Source organism: Rhinolophus ferrumequinum, chromosome 3 (genome assembly GCF_004115265.2).
Source record: "Rhinolophus ferrumequinum isolate MPI-CBG mRhiFer1 chromosome 3, mRhiFer1_v1.p, whole genome shotgun sequence".
NCBI lineage: Eukaryota > Metazoa > Chordata > Mammalia > Chiroptera > Rhinolophidae > Rhinolophus > Rhinolophus ferrumequinum.
Window position 1 is genome coordinate 2,851,291 of NC_046286.1, and position 11,350 is coordinate 2,862,640.

Here is an 11,350-nt window from a genome sequence, read left to right on the forward strand (position 1 = left end):
CTGCAATGCCTGAGGCACTTTTCTGGCAAGCAGCCACACCCCCCACCCACACTCTTTCTTGGACAAGTCTGGGGGTCCGCCAGCCCCAGGTGAGCAGCGGGTGGCCTCAGTGTGCTCTGAGACGTGCTGAGTAGCTCCAGGCTCAGCACTGGCACCAAACCAGAATCTGCACTAACCCAGTAAACACAACTCGTGCTACCCTGGAGATTCCTTAAGATCTCACCTCACCCGACTTGCATACCACTAGCTCTATCAGTGGCTGAGCCTTATGGGAGCCAGCAGGTGGCAGCAAGCCTTGGGGTATCCTGGACTTTTTATGGACCTACCTTAGGCCCAGTACTGCTGGCAGCCGTCCTAGGTTTGCAGCATGGCTTCTCCAACATGCCTCCAGGTCCAGCAGAGGCAGTGACCAACTGCAGGTCACTTTGTAGCTCCTACCAGGTAGTCCCCGACTGGTCACAGGCAGTGGGTGACCTGGGCCTGCACCGGAGCCTTTTGTAACAGGCCCCAGAACCAACATAACTGGAGACTGGCTTCAGATCACAGCAGAGTACCACCCAATTAGCTCCACAAGTGGCATGTGCAAAGGGTGGTCTCAACAGGCACCAAAGCCCACTAGGGAGAATCTCGCTCCATGTGGTAAGCCCCCCGCACAGCAGCTCCTAAGCTGTGGATGTGGCCAAACCTCACAGCCAGTCAGCCTGAGGCTCAATCCCTCCCACTGACATGCCAATATCAATCAAGGTTCACACAACCTACACAAGGGACACTCCTGGAACATCTGGCATAGATGACCAGGAACACTGCCACTGGGCCCCACAAGGCACATACTACACAAGGTTACCTGGCCAAGACTGGGAGATGTAGCAGATTTACCTAATACGTTGAAACAAACACACACACAGAGACAAAATAACATGTCCCAAATGAAAGAATAGGAGAAAACTCCAGAAAAAGAACTAAATGAAATGGAGGCATGCTTCAGAACAATGGTTATAAGGATGCTCAAAGAACTTAGTGAGAACTTCAACAAAGAGATAGCAAGCATGAAAAAGGACATAGAAACCATAAAAAAGAACCAGTCAAAAGTGAAGAATACAATAACTGAAACGAAGAATGCAATAAAAGGAATAACCAGCAGACTAGATGAAGCAGAGGATAGAATCAGTAATTTGGAAGACCTGGTAGCAGAAAACACCCAATTGGAACAGTGAAAAGAAAAAAGACTGAAAAGAAATGAGGATAGTGTAAGAGATCTCTGGGAAAATATCAAGCATAACAACATTCGAATCATGGGGGTACCAGAAGGAGAAGAGAAAGTGCAAGGGATTGAAAACTTATTTGAAAAAATAATTACTGAAAACTTTCCTAACCTGGCAAAGGAAATACTCATAGACATACAAGTTCAGAAAGAGCAGAGAGTCCCAAATAAGACGAACTCAAACAGGCCCACACCAAAACACATTATAATTAGAATGACAAAGGTTAAAGACAAGGAGAGAATCCTAAAAGCAGCAAGAGAAAGGCATGTAGTAACTTATAAGGAACTCCCATAAGATTGTCAGATGATTTCTCAACAGAAACTTTGCAGGCCAGAAGGAACTGGCATGAAATATTCAACGTGATGAAAAGTAAGGACCTACAACTAAGACTATTCTTCCCAACAAGGCTTTCATTTAAAATTGGAGGGACAAATCTGCTATTTTTTGTTCACAGATAAGTCCCTGGCATCCAAAATAATTCCCTCTATTTTCTTCACAGGCTGTATTCCGTGCCATGGCCCAGTACCTCAGGGAAATGATGGCCACAGACTCCACAGCCACTGCTGCTATTGCCACAGAGCCCGTTTCCACCGACAAAATTAAAGAAGATGCTCCTGCTCATTCTAAGTCTGCCAATAAAGTGGAGAGTCTGGGTGTGGATAGTGAAGCTAAGAAGCTATTTGGTTTAGGACAGAAACATCTGGTGATGGGGATATTCCAGCAGCTGTCAATGCATTCCAAGAAGCAGCTAGTCTTTTAGGTAAGAAGTAAGGAGAGAGCTAATGGTGTGGAGAAGCTGGAGAAGCTTTCTTTTCCTGTGGGAAATCACTTCTGGAGTTGGCAAGAATGGAGAATGGTGTGTTGGGAAATGCCCTGGAAGATGTGCCTGCGGTAGAAGATGAAGGAGAAAAAAACAGAAGAATTTCTGGTAGAAAATAATGATAACAGATGAGAAAGCAAGGGAAGAGCTGAGAGAACAAGTTTATGATGCTATGGGAGAAAAAGAAAAAGCAAAAAAAAAGAAAAACAAAAACACAGATGACATGTCTCTAGTAAAGCCTGAAATTGATAAAGAACAGGAGACTGAAGTGGAGAAGGGTGAAAGAGAAGATATAGACATAAGTGAGCCTGCAGAGGAACTACAGGAAAAAGTTGAATCAACCCCAGATCAGTTAACTGAAACTACTGAAAATGCAAAAGAAGCAGCAGCGGCAGCCGAACTGCATGAAGCTGAGGTCACTTCTGGGAAGCCAGAACAGAAAGCACCAGATGCTGAGGAGGGAAAATCAGTTTCTGCAACTGACATCCAAGAAGGGTACAGAGAAAAAGGAGGTCAGGAGAAGCAGGGGGAAGTAACTGTGAGCATAGAGGAGGAGCCAAAAGAAGCTTCAGAAGAGCAGCCTGTTGCGACTCTAGAAAAGCAGGACATTGTAGTGGACGTAGGGGCAGAGCCTATACAGCCAACAGTCAATCCACTTGGTGTGTGTGGGGATGAGCCAAAGGAGCAAGCAGCTGCCTCTGAAAATGAGCCAGGAAAAGCTGTTCTTGAGCAGCTGGTAGGCAAAAAAGAGCCTCCTGTTGGAGAGTCACCAGAGGTGACACCAGAGGCTGCAGAGGCCTCAGCTGCAGAAGTTGGATCAGAATCTCTGAGAAGCCTGGGCAGGAGGCCACCGTTCTATCCAAGGATGAGGCAGTCATTGGACTGTCAACTGCAGGAGATCAGACTCCTACTGAACCAGGGACTAATGCAGAAGGGTTGACAGAAACATCTTGACTCAGGACTATAGGAGAAGGTTAGGGCAGAGCTGGTTCCTAACCAGGAGGAGATTAAGCTGTCCATAGAAGAGTCTGGGGCAGCTGGGGGTGGGGTTGAGACCAACATAGCCAGGGGGCTACTGAGAAGTCCCATGAAGCAAAAGCTAAGATAGCTGCTAATGAAGGAACACAAGAGAGAGCACAGATGAAAGGGGTGTAGAAACTGAGGGCTCCGAAGAGGAGGATAAAGAAAATGACAAGGCTGAAGCAGCACCCAATGATTCAGTTTTTGAAAACAAGTCTCTTCAAGAAAATGAAGAGGAGATTGGAAACCTAGAGCTTGCCTAGGAAATGCTAGATTTCGCAAAGATCATTTTTAAAAGCAAGAAACAAAAGAAACTAATAAAAAGAAGTTAAAAAAAAAAGAAACTCAGCTTTATGCTGCACAGGCACATCTTAAAACTTGGAGAAGTTAGTGTTGAATCTGAAAATTACGTCCAAGCTGTGGAGGAGTCGCAGGCTCGCCTAAATCTCCAAGGGCAGTATCTGGACGCCCATGACTGTCTCCTTGCAGAGACCCACGAGCAGCTGGGCTTGGCCCTTGGGCACAGCTCTCAGCATGATGACACTGGCACAGGTCAGCAAATCTGCTCAAGTCATTGAGAAGAGAATTGCTGTACTGAATGAGCAGGTGGAGGAGGCTGAAGGAGCACCTAGCGAATATGAGAAAGAAATTGAGGAGCTGAAGGAACTGCTACCTGAAATTAGAGAGGAGATAGAAGAAGCAAAGGAGTCCCAGCGTAGTGGGAATGTAGCTGAATTGGCTCGGAAGGCAGTTCTGGGAGACAACTGTACTTCAGGTTTCACTCTTAGCGCAGAAGGCACTTCAGTCTCCGAGACTGCCAGTAGAAAGCCGACAGACGGTGCTTCCTCATCAAATTATGTGACTGATTTCTCCCACCTTGTCAGAAAGAAGAGGAAACCAGAGGAAGAGAGCCAGACAGATGGTACCAAGAAAGCCATACAAGCGTTGGAGGCTGAGAATCAGGCTGAAAGCCAAGCAGCAGGGGAGGCTGGCGCTGCGTTTAAGAGGGAGCAGAGCCTTCCTCCCAAGGGAAAGTGTTTTGTATATAACGTAGTTTTACTTTGGGGGATTCTTTTTGTATAACTTTAAATAAGACTGTAAGAAAAAAACCTGAAGGATAGACATTTTTATAATTTATGAAGTGGTGCTCCTGATAAGTCTAGTACCCATCTGACACTATACCTAGTTTTTACAACATTATTGACTATATTCCCCAAGCTATACTTTACATACTTGTGACTCTTTTGTAAATATCAATTGGAGTTCTTAACCCCTTAAGCCAGGCCCCAATCCCCCTCCCATCTAGTAACCATCAGTTTGTTCTCTGTATCTATGAGTCTGTTTCTGTTTTGTTTGCTCATTGATTTTGTTCTTTAGATTCCACATAAAAGTGAGATCATATGGTATTTGTTTTTCTCAGTCTGACTTATTTTACTTAGTGTAATATCCTCTAGGTCCATCCATGTTGTTGCAAATGGTAAGATTTCATTCTTCTATTATGCCAGCGTAATATTATATTGTATATACCACCGTTTATTTATCCAATCATTTATTGATGGGCATTTCAGTAGTTTCCATATCTTGGCTATTGTAAATAGCACTGCAGTGAACATAGGGGTGCATATATCTTTTCAAATTAGTGTTCTGGATTTCTTCAGAATGAATGTCAACTATAATTTTAAAAATAGTCATGGGAATATAAAGCACAGCATAGGGAATATAGTCAATAATATTGTAATAACTATGTACAGTGTCAGATGTGTAATAGACTTATTGGGGTTATCACTTTGTGAGGTGTATAAATATCTAATTACTATGTTGTTTTGTACATCTGAATCTAATAAAAAAATAAATAAAAAGGAAAAAAAAGAAAGAAAAAGCTGCAGGACATATTTAAAAAAAAAAAAAATTGAAGGAGAAATAAAGAGCTTCCCAGACAAGAAAAACTAAAGGACTTAATTACAACCAAACCAGTATTACAAGAAATGTTAAAGGGACGTCTTTTTCTTCTTCTCCTTCTTCTTCTTCCCGTTTCCCCCCTTCTTCTTCATCTTTTAAATTAAAGTTCATTGGGGTGACAACTGTTAGTAAAGTTATGTAAGTTTCAGGTGTACAATTCTGCAATACATCATCTATATATCACATTGTGTGTTCACCACCCAGAGTCAGTTCTCCTTCCATCACCATATATTTGATCCCTTTTACCCTCATTTACCACTTCCTCCCCCCCTTACCCTCTGGTAACCATTAAACTATTGTCTGTGTCTATGAGTTTTTATTTATTTGGCTAGTTCCTTTGTTGTTTTCAGTTTTATACACCACATATCAGTGAAATTATATGGTTCTCGACTTTTCCTGTCTGGCTTATTTCACTTAGCATAATAATCTCAAGATCCATCCATGTTGTCGCAAATGGCACTATTTCATCATTTCTTATGGTAGAATAGTATTCCATTGTGTATATATACTACTTATTCTTTATCCATTCATCTATCGAAGGACACTTTAGTTGTTTCATGTCTTGGTCACCATAAATAAAGCTACAATGAACATTGGAGCACATACATCTTTATGGATAAATGTTTTCAGATATTTGGGGGTAGATACCCAGGAGAGGGATTGATGGGTCATACAGTAATTCTATTCTTAATTTTTTGAGGAACTTCCACACTGCCTTCCATTGTGACTGCACCAATCTGCATTCCCACCAACAGTGTATGAGGCTTCCTTTTTCTCCACAGCCTCTCCAACACTTGTTACTATTTGTCTTGCTGATGACAGCCATTCTAACTGGTATGAGGTGATATCTCATTGTGGTTTTGATTTGCATTTCTCTGATGATTAGTGATATTGAGCATTTTTTCATATATCTATTGGCCATTTGTGTGTTCTCTTTGGAGAAATGTCTATTCAGGCAATAAATGGTGCTGGGAGAATTGGAAAGCCATGTGCAAAAGAATGAAACTAGACTGCTATCTGTCACATGTACCAAAATTAACTCAAAATGGATCAAAGATGTAACCATAATACCTGAAACAATAAACTGTATAGAAGGAAATGTAGGTGCTAAACTTATGGACCTTGTTTTCAAAGAGCAATTTTATGAATTTGACTCCAAAGGCGAGGGAAGTAAAAGCTAAAATAAATGAATGGGACTATATCAAACTGAAAAGCTTCTGCACAACAAAAGAAATCATCAACAAAATAAAGAGGCAACCAACGGAATGGGAGAAAATTTTTGCAAACAATGTCTCCAATAAGGGACTAATATCCAAAATATATAAGGAACTCATACAACTCTACTACAAAAAAACAAACAATCCAATTAAAAAATGGGTAAAGGGACTTCTTTAAAAAGTGTGTGTGTGTGGGAAGAACATAAATATGAATAATGAAATGGCAATAACTATGTATCTATCAATAATCACTTTAAATGTAAGTGGATTAAAAGCTCCAAACAAAAGACACAGTGTAGCTGAATGGATAAGAAAACAAGACCCATACATAAGCTGTCTACTAGAGACCCACTCAGATCAAAAGACACAGACTGAAAGTACAGTGATTGAAAATGACATTTTATGTGGATTTAAACAAAAAGGAAGAAAAAAGCTGGGGTAGCAATATTTACATCAGAAAAAATAGACTTAAAACAAAGGCTATAATGAGAGACAAAGAGGTACACTACATAATGATAAAGGGGTCAATCCAAGAAGAGGATATAACCCTTGTAAATGTCTATGTACCTATCATAGGAGTACCTAAATATATAATGCAAATATGAGAGATCAACAGTAACACAGTCATAGTATAAGGGACTGTAACACCCCACGGACATCACTGGACAGATCTTCCAGACAGAAAATCAACAAGGAAACAGCAGCCTTAAAGGACACACTAGACAAGATGGATTTAACTGATATGTTGAGAGCATTTCACCCAAAATCAGCAGAATATACATTCTTTTTAAGCACATGTGGAACATTTTTCAAGATAGATCGTGTTAGGCCACAAAACATCTCAATAAATTTAAGAAGATTGAAATGATAGTAAACGATTTCTCCGACCACAGTTGTATGAAACTAGAAATCAATTACAAGAAAAAACTGAAAAACACACAAACTCATGGAGGCTAAATAACATATTACTAAATACTGAGCAGCTCAATAATGAGATCAAGGAAGAAATCAAAGGACACCTCGAGACAAATGAAAATGAAAACACAATGACCCCAAATCTATGGCATACCATGAAAGCAGTTCTAAGAGGGATTTTTTTGCAAAAATATACAAGGGTAGTATAAACCAGAAATTAAGATAATTGGTTGCCTATGGAAATGGGTGGAAACAGAGAGGAAAGAAGAGAGAGTGTATGGAGGTAGAATCATTGAAAAAGTGTAAACCTTCTCATAATTACCTTTTTGTACAGTTCTAACCTTTTGTCTTATTTTTAAATTTTTATTTATTTTTTAATTATTTATTTTTTTCAGTTACAGTTGGCATTCAATATTATTTTATATTAGTTTAAGGTGTGCAGCATAGTGGTTAGACATTTATATAATTTATGCAGTGATCCCCTGATTAGATCCACCTGGCACTACGCATAGTTATTACAATATTATTGACTATATTCCCTATGCTGTACTTTACATCCCCAGGACTATTTTGTAACTACCAATTTGTGTTCCTTAACCCCTTCACCTTTTCCACCCAGACCCCTCCTCCACACACCCCCCCGCCCTTCTGGCAACCATTAGTGTATTCTCTGTTCTAACATTTTGAAAACATGGTACTCTCTCATATATTTAAAAATAAATCAATAAAAATGAGATGAAGAACCTTAAAATACAAATAACAACAAATACACTTAACTGTATTTCAAATGAATAATATAAGCACCCTAATGGAAATATAATTAATCTAAGTAACTTATAAGTATAATTTAAAAAAATGTATACACTCAGACTAAAGACAGACAGTTATGAAGATTTATTAAACTTTAGTTAGTGGTTGGCTTTCCGTAGTGGTATGGGTAAGCAATTCTGAAAAATTTTTTATAGCATTGAACAATAAGTAAACTTATTGGATAATCAAACCAAGTCACTTCATGAACACATTTTCATATTTTGAGTAAATACGTAGTAGTGATATTGATGGATCACAGGACAGGTTTAAGTTCAAATTTTAAAATAAACTAACAGATATTTCCTTAAGTGGCTGTATCATTTTCCACTACCATCAACAATGGGAGTTCTAGTTGCTTCCTAGTCTCTCAATATTTGGTGCTATAATTTTTTAAAATTCCATCATTTTGTGGGTGTGTAGTGGTATCTCATTGTGGTTTTAATTTTCATAGTGCTAAGCACTTTTCCATGTGTTTATTAGCTATTTGTTTAAATAGCATACATTTTGTTAAATTTATTCCTTGGCATTTCATGTTTTTCATGTCATGTTAAATGGTATTGCATTTAGCTTCATTAAAAATTTTTTTTGTTAGAAAATTAAAATGCCATTGGTTTTATATAATAATATTGTATCTAATGTTCTTTCCAAAGGTCTTTGAAGATACCATTTCTAAATAAGTTCTCCTTCACAGGTACCAGAGGGAAGGACTTCAACATATATTTTAGGAGATCACAATTCAACCCAAAAGAGATATCTATATACAAAAAAAAAGAGAAATTATTCAAAATGTACAAGTTATAAAATTGTAACTCAAAATAGATCATAGATAAGAATGTAAAATATTAAATAATTAAGCTTTTAGAAAAAAAATCATAGGAAAAATGTTCATGATCTTTCTGTAGGCAAATAGTTTTTAGATATATCACCAAAAACATGAGAAGAAAAAAAATGATAAAATGGACTTGGTCAAAAAGTAAACTTTTCTCTGCAAAATAAACTGTTAAGATAAGTTTCAGGCTGAGAGAAAATATTTGCAAATTACATATCTGAGAAAGGACTTGTATCTAAGATTTATTAAAAAATTCTTAAAACTCAACAATGAGAAAACAAGCATCCTCCTCCCAAAAGGGAAAACCCCCAGAAATAGACCCACACAAATATACTCAACTGGTCTTTGACAAAGGTGCAAACGCAATTCAAATCAGAATGGATACTCTTTTCAACGAATGGTGTTGAAACAACTGGACGTCCACATGCAGAAAATGAACCGAAGTATAGACCTTACACCTTTTATAATGTTAACTCAAAACTAATCATAGACCTAAATGTAAAATTCAGAACTATAAAGCTTCTAGAAGATAACATTGAAGAAAATCTAGGTGACCTTGGATTTAGCTACGGCATCTTAGATACAACATCAAAACATGATCCATGAAAGAAAAAGAAAGGTAAGTAGCACTTCATGAAAACGAAAAACATCTGCTCTGTGAAAGAACACTGTTCAGAAAATGAAAAGACAAGCCACAGACTGGAAGAAAATACTTGCAAAATACAAAACTGATAAAGGACTTGTATCCAAAATATACAAAGAACACTTAAAACAATTAAAAAAAACAATTTAAAGATTGGCAGAAGATCTGAAGAGGCATATTATCAAAAACAATATAAGCATATGAAAAGATGTTTAACATCATATGTCATTAGGGAATTCTAAATTAAAACAACAATGAGATACTACCATACACCTATTAGAATAACAAAAATCCCAAACACTGACAATACCAAATGCTGGCAATGATACATTCACTGTATCAATGATGCATGACTCTCATTCATTGCTGGTAGCCTTACCATATAATCCAGCAATTGTATTTACCTAAATGAGTTAAAAACTTATGTCTACATAATAACTTGCACGTGAGTGTTTATATCAGTTTTATTTATAATGCAAAAAATTGAAAGCAACCAAAATGTTTTTGATTCGAAGAATGGATAAACAAATTGTGGTACATCCTTATGATAGAATATTATTTGGTAATAAGAAGTGAACTATCAAACCACAAAAAGACATGGAGGAAAATTTAAAGGCATTTTTCTAAGTGAAGAAGCCAGTCTGAAAAAGCTATAAGTATGATTCCAACTATATAGCATTCAGGAAAAGGCAAAACAATAAAGACAGTGGTTGCCAGAGGTTTAGGGAGAGGAGGGATTGATAAGTGGAGCACAGGACATTTTTAGGAGAGTGAAACTATTCTGTATGATACTGTAATGATGAATATATGATATTATGCATTTGTAAAAACCACACAGAACTGTATAACACAAAAAGTGAACCCTAATGTAAAAGATGGGATTTAGTTAATAATAATAAATTGGCTTGCCAATTATAGCAAATATACTACACTAATGCAAAATGTTACTAGGTGAAACTCTGGTGCAGAGAAGAGGGAGTATATTTAAACCTTCTATACTTTTGCACAATTCTTCTGTAAACCTAAAACTGCTCTAAAAATGAGTCTATAAAAATGGTTAGAAAATAGACTAAAGGTTTGAACAGACACTTCACCTAGAAGACATACAAATGGTAAGCAAACATATGAAAAGATGCTCGATATCATTAACCATTAGAGAAATTCAAATAAAAATACAGTGAGAGGGCGGATGGGTGGTTCAGATGGTTAGAGCGCTGGCTCTGGGCAACAGGGCTGCTGGTTCAATTCCCACATGGGCCAGGGAGCTGTGCCCTCCGCAACTAGAATGAAGTCAATGAGCTGCCACTGAGCTCCCGGATGGCTCAGTTAGTTGGAGCTCGTGCTCTCAACCACAAGGTTGCCAGTTCGACTCCCGCAAGGGATGGTGGGCTGCGCTCCCTGCAACTAACAACGGCGACTGGACCTGGAGCTGAGCTGTGCCCTTCACAACTAAGAGTGAAACGACAACAACCTGACTTGGAAGGAGCCTGGGAAAAAACACACCACTGTTCCCCAATTAAAAGTCCTGGAAATATACACTGTTCCCCAATAAAAAAAAGTCCTGTTCCCCTTCCCCAATAAAAATCTTAAAAAAAAAACAAAACAAAAAACAGTGAGATACCACTACGGTATTCAATGAACAGGATTAAATAATAAAAAAAATGAACCAGACAAGAAAACCAACAATAGCGGGGGTTGACAAGGTCGTGGAGGAACGAGATCTCGTGCATTTCTAGAGGGAATGCACAATGGTATATCCATTCTGGAAAGAGTAGCAGTTCCTTATAAAGTTCAAACAACTCTTAACATATCCAGTAATTCCATTTTTAGATATTTACCATAGAAAAGTGGAAACTGATATCCACACAAAAATGT

At 38.3% G+C, this 11,350-nt stretch overlaps 1 pseudogene; it reads left to right on the forward strand.

Moving 5' to 3' along the window:
• Positions 1-1,739: 1,739 nt before the first annotated feature.
• On the forward strand, positions 1,740-4,458 carry LOC117020343 (nuclear autoantigenic sperm protein-like; annotated as a pseudogene).
• The last annotated feature ends 6,892 nt before the right edge of the window (positions 4,459-11,350 follow it).